The 12,013-nt window shown below is 54.7% G+C and overlaps 1 protein-coding gene across 1 annotated transcript in view; it reads left to right on the top strand.

Moving 5' to 3' along the window:
• The first annotated feature begins 213 nt into the window (after positions 1–213).
• Positions 214–12,013, top strand: part of GPRC5B (G protein-coupled receptor class C group 5 member B) — a 32,647-nt gene continuing 20,847 nt past the window's right edge. Inside the window, exon 1 of the mRNA XM_077317160.1 lies at positions 214–380. The gene's annotated coding sequence lies outside the window, so the exon portion shown is untranslated. The remainder of the gene's footprint in view (positions 381–12,013) is intronic.

Raw genomic sequence — 12,013 nt, forward strand, 5'->3', positions numbered from 1 at the left:
TCTCCTCCCGCCTTGGCTCCCCTTCGCGCCCGGCGAGGGTCGACTGAGGCCGCGGGAGCGCCCCCCTCCCCTCCCCTCCTCCCCTCCCCTCGGGCGCCCAGTCGGGGCTCCTCCGCCAGCGGCGCGGGAGGGAGGGGCGGGGCGAGCGCAGGGGGCGGGGCCTGGGCCAGGGGGCGGGGCGGCGCGGCGCGGCGCGGCGCGGGAGCTGTCAGCCAGCCAGCCAGCCTGCCAGCCGATCGGAGCGGAGCGGAGCGGAGCCAGCCGGGCGGCCCTCCATGAGCGGCGGGCGGGCTGCAGCGCGGCGGGCGGGTGTGTCGGGCGCCCGGCTCCCAGCCCCAGCCCCAGCCCCAGCACAGCCGCCCCGCAGCCTGCCGGCCACGGTGAGCCACCGACGGGACGGGACGGGACGGGACTGGGTGGGTGGGTGCGTGGGTGGGTTGGGGGGGCGACCTTTCCTCCGGCCCCGTCTGCCCGGGAGGGACCCGCCGGCCCGGCAAAGAAGTTTTATTCGGTGCTCCCCCCTCCCTCCCTCCCTCCTACGGGGATGGGGCTGCACAGGTGCGGCAAAGCACTGAAGCGCACCTGGAGGGGGGGGACGTCCTCGGACCGGCGCCGCGATGCCCTCCAGGGCGGGCGGGAGAAGTTGGGGGGACGCCGGGGGGGGGGAGCGCGTCCGCGTGTGTGTGTGTGTGTCTGTGTGTGTGTAGGGGGGAAGTTGTGGGTCCAAACTGGGCGAGGGAGAAGGGTGGGAAATGGTGGGGAGGGGGCGCTCCTCCGTGGCGCCTCCCGCGGGGAAGGCAGCGCCGCGGAGGAGCGGCCGGGTGAGAAGTGCTATCCCTCGGGGGGGCCTAGAGGGCTCTCGCTTCGGGGCTGCAGAGGACCGGCTGCAGCCCGCCGGACGGGAAAGGACGCCGCGGAGCAAAGGAGTCCAGCCGGGGTCCCCTTTCCAGGAGTCACCGTGCAGCCCAGACCCCCTTTGTGGCCCGTGAGGCTTGGGGGGACCGTCGATGGACCCAGGAGTGGTTTGGGGTAGTCAACCTGTGGTCCTCCAGAGGTCCATGGACTACAATTCCCATGGGCCCCTGCCAGCGTTAGCTGGCAGGGGCTCATGGGAATTGCAGTCCATGGACCTCTGGAGGACCACAGGTTGACTACCCCTGGTCGGGCCCTAGCAGAGTAACATTGCGATGGGAGCAGCCAGACTGGGGGCAGAGCGCCCTCCCCCCCACACAGTGGTGTCACCCCGAGTGTCCGTAAAGAGAGAAAAGGGGGGAAGAGAGAGACTGGGGGGTCCTGGCAGCATGGGCCCGTGTGCTCCAACATGGATCAGCTGGCCTCGGTTCGACCCCTCGCCTTCCAAAGGCGAGCCGGACGGCTCCCCCCGTAACCAGCCCCGCTCGCCGACGTGACCAGTTGACAGTTTTTTGGGAGCCCCAGGGCAGCTCCGACTCAGCCGCTCTTGGGGCAGTGGGAGGGCGGCCTGCCAAGGTTCCCCTCCGGCTTCTCCCTGCGGAATTAGCCAGGCGGTTGCTAGCAGACGGCCGGCCGGCTGAACCTAAGACTCCAGGGAAGGGATTAGGTTGGATGTAGGGCAGGCTGGGAAGGGGCAGGGAAGGGCCCGGCCTCAGGGAGATGGGGAGGCCGTGGCCCAGCGTTGCCGGAGGCGTGAAGCAGCCCTGACAGCAAGTCCCGGGGGAGCCGGGCGGTGGCAAGACTGCAAAGGTGACAGTCTTGCAATGTTTGTGTGGTGCGCATGGATGGGCGGGAGGGGGAGAGGGGAGGTTTTGTGCATGCAAGGTGGGCACCAGTTGCAGCTGGATCTCATAATGGCTTATTCTTGCATTCTCGGGCGCATACAGACCCACCAGTGCCCCTCTGGACAAGCATTGGTGCCCGGTTATCCTGAGGAATGCCAGGGTTCCTTTCTGCGAAGGCTCAAGGCAAGGCCCAAGGTGCTGCTGGACAGCTGAGAGACTCTGCAGCCCTGAGCCAGAGTGAATTGGGGAGGTGGGCCTGCTGGGGAAAGGGAAGGCAGGGGCATAGCTGGAGTGTCCCCAGGGGTGAAAGACACTTGCTCCGCCCATGCTAAGAGCGCTGGCGAATGCTGGCAAGGGCTCCTGGGAATTGTAGTCCATGGACATCTGGAGGGCCGCAGTTTGACTACCCCTGGCCTAGTGGCTGGGCACACATGAGGACTTGGATGCCCTCCCAGGTCTGTCTGCGTCCCACCTGGCCTCTGTTCACCTGAGGGGAGCGGACCTCTGCGGACGGCCGTGGTTGCAGCGATGGTACAGGCCGTGCCACCCAGGTGTTGGGGAAGGGCCTTTCTCTGCTTGAGACCCTGGAGAGGTCTGGCTCACGGGGCTGGTGTGGACTCCCGACAGGCGCATTCAGAACCAGTGGAGGCTTGCCTCAAATTTGTCCCCAACAGAGCCCCTGGCAGGAACCGTGCTTCTGTCTCGATGACGTAGGCCAGGCCCTGCCGTGCCCCCGAATCCCGACCTGCGTCTGCCATGCTGCGATGGTTTATGGAGTGCCGGGATTTGCAACTTTTTGCTGTGCTCGCTTTTTGCTGGCAGCGTAACAGGGACTCAAGGAGCGCAGGGCAGATGCAGAGGAACCGGAGAGGGAAGGTGGGTGCCAGGCTCTGATCTGAATGTGGGCTTCCAGACCCTCGTGGTTGCAGAGAGGTGGCCTGTAACCCCTACGCCTGACGGGTCTTTCTCTGCCAGGGGAACCATCCCTCCAACTTGGATTCTACCTTCTGTCTTCTAAAAATACATGGTGGCATTTTTCACTCCCCCTCTCCTCTCCTCTCCTCTCCTCTCCTCTCCTCTCCTCTCCTCTCCTCTCCTCTCCTCTCCTCTCCTCTCCTCTCCTCTCCTCTCCTCTCCTCTCCTCTCCCAGCAGCGGTGGAGAGCTCTACCGGCCGTATTATTACGCTGCCGAAGAGGGGATTGCAGCAGTGTGCAAGGCACATCCTTTGATTCCTATTTATTATTTTACTTCGAAATTACTTCTCTTCAGCAGTCTGATCGCGGCTTGGCCGTCATTTGCTCGGTTATCAGTTCCGAACACGTCCTCCGCCAATCTGGCTGAAATAGCTCCGGCAGAAACCTGACTCTCAAGCAATCCTGGCGCGCGGCCACATGTGGAGCTGGGGGGGGGGGCTCGCCTTGCCTCCTGGAATTGCAGCAGGGAGACGATTCGGCTTCCAAAAAAGCGGAGAGGTTGTTGCAGTAATGCTGCAGTTGAGATGGCACACGCTTGCTTGGGATCCTGTAGCTCAACTATTGATGCTGTGGAAGTCTTCAGCTTTGACCATCCCTCCAGAATTTAAAACTGGATGCTGGCTCCTGAGAATCGCGGGGGGGGGGGGGGGAGACACACACAGGAGCATTGTGGGACCTTAAAAAGTTGTTGTGCTAGTCCAGGGGTCCCCATCGGGGTGTCTGGGGGGGCATCGGGGCTCCCGCCCACACCTTTCCTGATACCTGCCAAGTATTTTTAAAAGTGGAGATTTAAAAAAACACGGCTTGGCCAGGATTTGCCACTGCAACACAAGGATCTTCACTGGATGACTGAAGGTGAGCTGCAGCGGCCATTTTGTGGCTGGCTCCGCCTCCTGTGGCAGCCATTTTGTGGCTGTGCCCACTTATGCTTTCTCAGAAGGCGTGCTCAGAGAGGTTGAGGGGGGGATCCCCATCCTTTTGCAGTTGGGCAAGAGGGTCTATTGCAGGGGTAGTCAAACTGCGGCCCTCCAGATGTCCGTGGACTGCAATTCCCAGGAGCCCCTGCCAGCGAATGCTGGCAGGGGCTCCTGGGAATTGTAGTCCACGGACATCTGGAGGGCTGCAGTTTGACTACCCCTGACCTAGAGCTTCATATACAGTAAAATTATTTGGCGGTAACATCATTTGTGTGGAGCAAATGCTTAGTGGCTGAGCAGCTGTTTAGTGTGCAGAAAATCCCAAATTCAACCCCTGACTTCTCCAATTAGGAATCAAACGGTAGGTGATGTGAAAGAGCCAGCGCGGCATTCACGACTGGAGGCCTCTAAACTGGAGATCTGGATTTGATTCTCCACTCCTCCCCCTGCAGCCAGGTGGGTGACCTTGGACTAGAGACAGTTCTCGTTGAGCTGTTCTCACAGCAGATCCGTCAGAGCTCTCTTGCCTTCCCCCATATCTCGCAGGGTGTTTGTTGTAGGGGGAGGAAGGAGAAGGTACAGTATAAAAATCCATTTCTCTCATTCCTACCCTGACAGCCCCAGCCTAACCTTGAGAGATTTTGTGTGTCACTCAGTGGAAGGCAGCTCTGCATGATGCTTTTGTGTATGCAGACAAATGTCAAATGGGGAGCCACATCCTTCTGACTGCACTAGCAAACGTCTCTCTGATTTCAATAAGAGGCCCTTGACAGTGCTTGCATGAGGACAGTTTCTTTTTACGCACCACACTGGATTTTTAGATGCTCCAGGTAAGATGAAAATGGACAGCAGCACTGAATTATTAGGTTGAACTTTTCTAGTATTTCTAGTATTTTGGTGATGGCCCTATTTACTGAGCCATGCCCTGATTTTCAGGACAATTCTTCGCTTGTCAAATCTTCTATGGTTGGCAGTGACACATTGAGAAAGGTGAAATTCAGGATGTTTTGTATCTTAGCCAAAAATGCCTTCCCAGCTTGTATGATTAGGGCATGGTTATGGAGGCAGGTGAATGATTCACCACTAGGGTTAGATTCGTCTTGATTGGGAGAATCGAGGGCATGCATGGAAATAGAGATTAGTTGGTTTGCTTTTGGATATTGCTCTGAATACTGCACAGATAAACAATCATTTCCGTAGGACTTGAGTTAGTTACCTGCTCTGTACAATATTGCAATGAGTTTAGAGGGTGGGAGAATTCATGCCAGGATTTGTGGCAATCCATCCTGACTGAGCCTGCTGGAAACCCACTGGATCCCTACCCCCAAAACCTGCATGAATACCAAGTAGGGTTGCCAGCATCCAGGTGGGACTAGGAGATGAATGACACATGAAGTCGTAGGAACGCTCCATGATATACTCTATGGCAGGGGTGGCAAAACTGTGGCTCTCCAGGTATCCATGGACTACAATGGCCATGAGCCCCTGCCAGGGCAAACTGTGGCTCTCCAGGTATCCATGGACTACAATGGCCATGAGCCCCTGCCAGGGCAAACTGTGGTTCTCCAGGTATCCATGGACTACAATGGCCATGAGCCCCTGCTTGGACAAACTGTGGCTCTCCAGGTATCCATGGACTACAATGGCCATGAGCCCCTGCCAGGGCAAACTGTGGCTCTCCAGGTATCCATGGACTACAATGGCCATGAGCCCCTGCCAGGGCAAACTGTGGCTCTCCAGGTATCCATGGACTACAATGGCCATGAGCCCCTGCCAGGGCAAACTGTGGTTCTCCAGGTATCCATGGACTACAATGGCCATGAGCCCCTGCCAGGGCAAACTGTGGCTCTCCAGGTATCCATGGACTACAATGGCCATGAGCCCCTGCCAGGGCAAACTGTGGCTCTCCAGGTATCCATGGACTACAATGGCCATGAGCCCCTGCCAGGGCAAACTGTGGCTCTCCAGGTATCCATGGACTACAATGGCCATGAGCCCCTGCCAGGGCAAACTGTGGCTCTCCAGGTATCCATGGACTACAATGGCCATGAGCCCCTGCCAGGGCAAACTGTGGCTCTCCAGGTATCCATGGACTACAATGGCCATGAGCCCCTGCCAGGGCAAACTGTGGTTCTCCAGGTGTCCATGGTTCTACAGTTCCCATGAGCCTCTGCCAGCACCAAACTGTGGCTCTCCAGGTGTCCATGGACTACAATCCCCATGAGCCCCCACCAGCATGTTGCAGGCATGTTTTCTGGAAACTTTTTGGACTTGATGTTCTTCTGTTGACTCTGTTCAGTGAGCTTTCACAAAGGATGAGCAGCTTCATTTCGGCACAATCCAAGACTTGCTGTTAGCTACTTCGCCTTTTTGCTGCCAAGTATCCTGGTGGAGCCTGGAGATTCCCTGTAATGGCCACTGATCGACCGAGTTCTGTTCCCCCCTTGGGGTCCAGCCAGGGCTGGTTTATCCAGGTAGCACGTGCTCCGGGCTCCATGCAATGCCCTCCCCTCCCCATGGATCAGGGCCACAGGCTCGCTCCTCGTCCCCTTTCCTTCTTTAAGGACCGTCAGTGACATCCCATTCGGCCATGGGAGCCCCTTTGCCCCCAGTCTGGCTGTTCCCACCACAACTGTGCTCTGCTAGAGCCCCACGAATCCTTAAAACAGGGGTGGTCAACCTGTGGTCCTCCAGATGTTCATGGACTACAATTCCCATGAGCCCCTGCCAGCGTCAGCTGGCAGGGGCTCATGGGAATTGTAGTCCATGAACATCTGGAGGACCACAGGTTGACCACAGGGGCTCATGGGAATTGTAGTCCATGAACATCTGGAGGACCACAGGTTGACCACCCCTGCCTTAAACCGCTCCTGGGTCCAGCCTCGGCAGTCTTCCCTCTCCTGATCAGCACATGGAAGATCACTTCCCTTTCTTTTCATCAGACTCCCTGCAGTTTTTCAAGATTGGGAAGAAGAAAAAAAGAAGACCATGCTTCTGGTTTCATCCCAGCCGCAGTCCCACCCCTCCATTTCTGCACGCTGCCAAAAAGTTCTGTCCTCCTGCCAGGTTCAATTTTAGCCTTCGGTATTTAAAAGCCAAACGGGGCTTTGTTCTTTTGGTTCAGGTACACAGGAAAAACCACAATGGACCTACAGAGGCCCTGAGCACTTATCCTCTGCTGTGGAGCTCCTCACAGGGTTCCTGGGCGGAAAACCTAAATGTTTATGTGCTTCAGTTGTATAGACATTTGCACTTAGCTAGGGGGCATCCATAATACTCTGCATCAGACTTTCTCAAATGGTTTCGTGAAACCTTGGGGCTTCTTCCCAGGGCCCCTCCCCTCTCCTGGCCCATCATTGGCCATTTTGAGAGGGGGGGCGGAGTTTGACAACACCGTATAATCTCTCCGACCCTCATTTTGGGGTTTCTGGAAGCCTGAAGAATTTTTTCAGGGGTTCCTCAATGGTAAAAAAGTCGAGAAAGGCAGAGATCTAGATCTCTGTGGAGATCTTGGTTGCTTTCAGATGCTTTGGCCTGATCCTGCGTTGAGCAGGGGGTTGGACTAGATGGCCTGTATGGCCCCTTCCAAATCTAGGATTCTATGATTCTATCTAGTTTCTAGAAGTAGGCTGCCTACGGAGGTGGTGAGCTCCCCCTCACTGGAAGTCTTCAAGCAAAGGTTGGATACACACTTTTCTTGGATGCTTTAGGATGCTGAGGGCTGATCCTGTGTTGAGCGGGGGGTTGGACTGGATGACCCATGAGGTCCCTTCCAACTCTATGATTCTGGGATTCTATGAAACCCTGGCTGAAATCCAAAGAATGAAAGCAGTATCGTCTCATGCTCATTAAAAACAAAAATAACAGGCACCCCCCGAAAGCAAAGTCACTGAAAACAGCGATTGGCCAGAGCAGAGGGAGACGGGTCCTGATAGATGGGGACAGTTGGCACATTTGCAATGCTGGACGAAAGAGCCCAAGAGGTTGGCGGGATCAGTGGCTCTCGGGCCTCGACTCCCGTATTATTTCAAGAAGTCTGGAGACATTGTCTGCTGAAAAGCTGCCGTTCCGCAAGGCTTTTGTTAACGGCGATGATGGTTTCCCCAAAGACGTCCCAGCTGACCCAACAACTTGAGCTGAGCGACAAAGCCAGCGCCGGTCCCGGTCTTTTGTTTGAAGCCTCTGCTGAAAGAACCGCCGGCAAGGTTCAAAAGCGTGCGCCTGTCAGTCAGGACGGCAGAAATGCTGCCTTTCATGTGCTTTCACTGGAGGCATGAAGTGTACGGCCATAAAGCCAGCTGGTTTATAATAGGGGCTGGAAACGGCGGAAAATGCATCGGTGGGGAGATGCTAAATGGAACAGCTGGTTTGAAACAAGTAGTGATCTAGTCGAAGAGTATCTAAAGTCCTGTGAGGACAGGCTGAGGGACTGGGGAATGTTCAGCCTGGAGAAGAAGAGGGCGGAGAGGGGACAGGGTGGCCCTCTTGAAGGATCTGGAAGGTCACCCCTTGGAGGAGGGCAGGGAGCAGTTCTTGTTGGGAGCAGAGGAGAGGACCTGGAGTACTGAGTTTAAACTGGGTGTCAGGGAAACATTTTTTAGTCAGTTTGTGGAGTTGGCTGCCTAAGGAGGTAGCAAACTCCCCCTCACTGGCGGTCTTCAAGCAGCAGCTGGACAGCTGGATGCTTTAGCCAGGGGTAGTCAAACTGCGGCCCTCCAGATGTCCGTGGACGACAATTCCCAGGAGCCCCTGCCAGCGTTCGCTGGCAGGGGCTCATGGGAATTGTCGTCCACGGACATCTGGAGGGCCGCAGTTTGACTACCTCTTATTTAGGCCTAGCTTTCTTAACCAGAGGCTCATGAAACCCTGGGTTTTCTTGATGGCCCTGGGTTTCCTAAATAGCCAGGAGTTAATTTATATATTGTTTAAATTTGTTAAACATTTATCTTTTATATATGCCCATGTATGTTGACCTGCCTTTCCCAAAATGGCCAGTGATGGGCCAGGATGGGTGGGGGTGGGAAGGGGATGGGAGGGGCCCCAGATGGGCATGTGCACTGCTATGCTTCCCAGTCACATTTTGCATGATTGCACAATTTCTGGGATTTCTTGAAGCCTAAAGAATGACCTTCCTCCAACCTTGGACACAGAAAGTGAACCAGAGGCCCCTTGGCCATCCTTGGAGAGAACACCGAGATACTTCAAACCAGGGGTAGTCAACCTGTGGTCCTCCGGATGTCCATGGACTACAATTCCCATGAGCCCCTGCCAGCGTTTGTAGTCCAATGGACATCTGGAGGACCACAGGTTGACTACTCCTGCTTCAGACGACTCTCATTAGCTGAAGTGGACAGGCTGCTAAGAGCAAGGAGGCCAACCACTAGACCCACGCCCATCGTGGCTCCTAAAAACAACTGATATAAGAATAGGGGCCCCCCTCGAGGAAATAATCCTGTTGCTGAAAACACCCTCTCTGGACCCACAGGAGCCTGACTATTACCTCATCTTGTACTTAGCATTTCTGGGGAAGTTGATTGAAAGGGCTGCTGTGGACCAAATGTCAACATTCCTGGAGGAAACTTCCCCAGAAGTGCAAGAGGTAAGGAGAGCTGTCCGTGGGCATCTGCTTGTCGACTTCCGGGGGCATCAGACCGGCTGTGGTTGGGAACTGAGTCCTGAACCACCAGTCTGATCTTTCTGGCTATTCTTGGGTTCTTACGACGTGAACTGCAGAAGGGGAGGTAGCTTTCTTGGCATCCAGCTGGAGGGTTTTTCGGCGATGCTGAACAAGAGCCCTTCAAGACGTACACGATAAAATTAGTCATTGCGTCAGCCGAGGTTCAGGTCCGCAGAATCCTTTTGTCCTTGGTGAGACGGCACTTTGATTAGGATGTCGTGGTTCCTTTGTTGTCTGGCTATCGTCAGGGGCTTTTCTATCTGCAAACAGTCCTATCTATTCCTTTACTTAATCCCAGCTCCACTGGCACCCCTCGGAGATGCGGGTTAAAGAGTCACTTTCGACAAGAAAGCCTCCAAATGGCCTGAGGAGGGGCGCTAGCCTGGGAAATAATTAGAAATGCAAATGAGGACAATTCAGGACATGGGCCTGGAGAAATCTGGGGTGTTTGGGTGCAGGAACCGGAGATGGGCTTTCCGGCCTCGACTGGAGGTGAAGGGGAAGAGGCAAAGAAGCCCAGCCTGGAACTGTTTGCTTAATCATTGCTTGTCAAGAAGGCCCAACTGCTCAGGGAGCCTGAATTTTTACGGGCGGCCAGTGGCAAGCTCCAAATAACCCCACTAAGCTGTCTCAAGATGAATTGGGGAACACATTACATAAAGAGTTGGTGTTGGAACAGAGGCCCCTTTGATTTCCCATCCTGCTCCTTTTACTCGCGGTCTCTGATTGCTTTCCCCCTTTCTGCTTTTATAAGGGGCTGAACTTTGAATCTTTTATTCCTGTAAGCTGTTTTCGCATTCCCCCCCCCCCCGAGCTGATCAAAAGGTAGAGCATACTAGTTTTTGTTTTTTTTAACGGAGTAAATAAATTACATAATGGTTTCTGTGCCGTTGAGTATTTAAATTAGACCTTTTTCTAAACTGCCGTGGCGTGTCCCTGTCTTGGGCTGGGACTGTTGTGCAGATTGGAATGCATGATCGCTCCCTGCAGCATTTCCCCAGCCTTGAATGTTCCTCTGTTCCTAAGTTACCATCCAGCCCGTTGAGTGGGTTTGATTCCCCACTCCTCCACAGGCAGCCAGCTGGGTGACCTTGGGCCAGTCACAGTTCCCTTAGAGCTACTCTTGCAGAGGGGTACTTGTGAAGCTCTCTCGGCCCCTCAGAGCGTCTGTTAGAATCCTAGAGTTGGAAGGGGCCATAGAGGCCATCTAGTCCCACCCCCTGCTCAAGGCAGGATCAGCCTCAAGCATCCATGATAAGTCTCTGTCCAGGCACTGCTTGAAGACCACCAGTGAGGGGGAGCTCACCACCTCTTTAGGGAGCCCATCCCACTGCCGAACTACTCTCACTGCGGAAATTTTTCCCCTGATATCAAACCGATACTGTTCACCATGTAGTTTAAACCTGTTACTGTGGGCCCTATCCTCCGCTGCCACCAGGAACGTCTCCCTGTCCTCCTCTGACAATCTTTCAAATAGAGCGAGCCACCATGTCCCCTCTCAGCCTCTTGTTCTCCAGGCTGAACATTCCCAAGTCCCTCAGCCTTTCCTCATATCTGTCTTCTGCACCTTCTCAATTTTGTCCACATCCCTTTTGAAGTGAGGCCTCCAGAACTGCACTGACCAATGTGGCATGCACTATGACATCTTGTGATTTTGCTGAGATGTGGATACAGCCCAGACTGCATTCGCCTCCTTTACCGCCATATCACTCTGTCTGCTCATATTTAGCTTACAGTCCACAAGCACCCCAAGAGCTACCCAGAAGAGTATCTGCCGTGGGGAGAGTTAAGGGAAAGTTGTTTGTAAGTCGCCTGGAGACTCCTTTGGGTAGTGAAAAGTGGGGTGTAAAAAAAAAACCCAGCTTCTTCAAATGGGAGATGCATTTCAAAGCCCTGAAGCTCATTGCTGTCTTCAATGCCCCTGCCTCATAGAATCATAGAGTTTGAAGAGGCCATAGAGGCCATCTAGTCCAACCCCCTGCTCAACGCAGGATCAGCCCTAAGCATCCTAAAGCATCCAAGAAAAGTGTGTCTCCAACCTTTGCTTGAAGACTGCCAGGGAGGGGGAGCTCACCACCTCCTGAGGCAGCCTATTCCACTGCTGGACTACTCTGACTGTGAAAATTTTTTTCCTGATCTCTAGCCTATATCGTTGTACTTGTAGTTTAAACGCATTACTGCGTGTCCTCTCCTCTGCAGCCAACGGAAACAGCATCCTGCCCTCCTCCAAGTGACAACCTTTCAAATACTTAAAGAGGGCCATCATGTCCCCTCTCAACCTCCTTTTCTCCAGGCTGAACATTCCCAAGTCCCTCAACCTATCTTCATAGGGCTTGGTCCCTTGGCCCCAGATCATCTTCGTCGCTCTCCTCTGTACCCTTTCAATTTTATCTACGTCCTCCTTGAAGTGAGGCCTCCAGAACTGCACACAGTACTCCAGGTGTGGTCTGACCAGTGCCGTATACAATGGGACTATGACATATTGTGATTTTGATGTGAGGCCCCTGTTGATACAGCCCAAAATGGCATTTGCCTTTTTTACCGCTGCATCACACTGCCTGCTCATGTTTAGTTTCCAATCCACAAGTACCCCAAGGTCTCGTTCACACACACTGTTACCTAGAAGCATATCCCCCATCCAGTAGGCATGCTTTTCATTTTTCTGACCCAGATGCAGAACTTTACAC

The sequence above is a fragment of the Paroedura picta genome, chromosome 17 (assembly GCF_049243985.1).
Source record: "Paroedura picta isolate Pp20150507F chromosome 17, Ppicta_v3.0, whole genome shotgun sequence".
NCBI lineage: Eukaryota > Metazoa > Chordata > Lepidosauria > Squamata > Gekkonidae > Paroedura > Paroedura picta.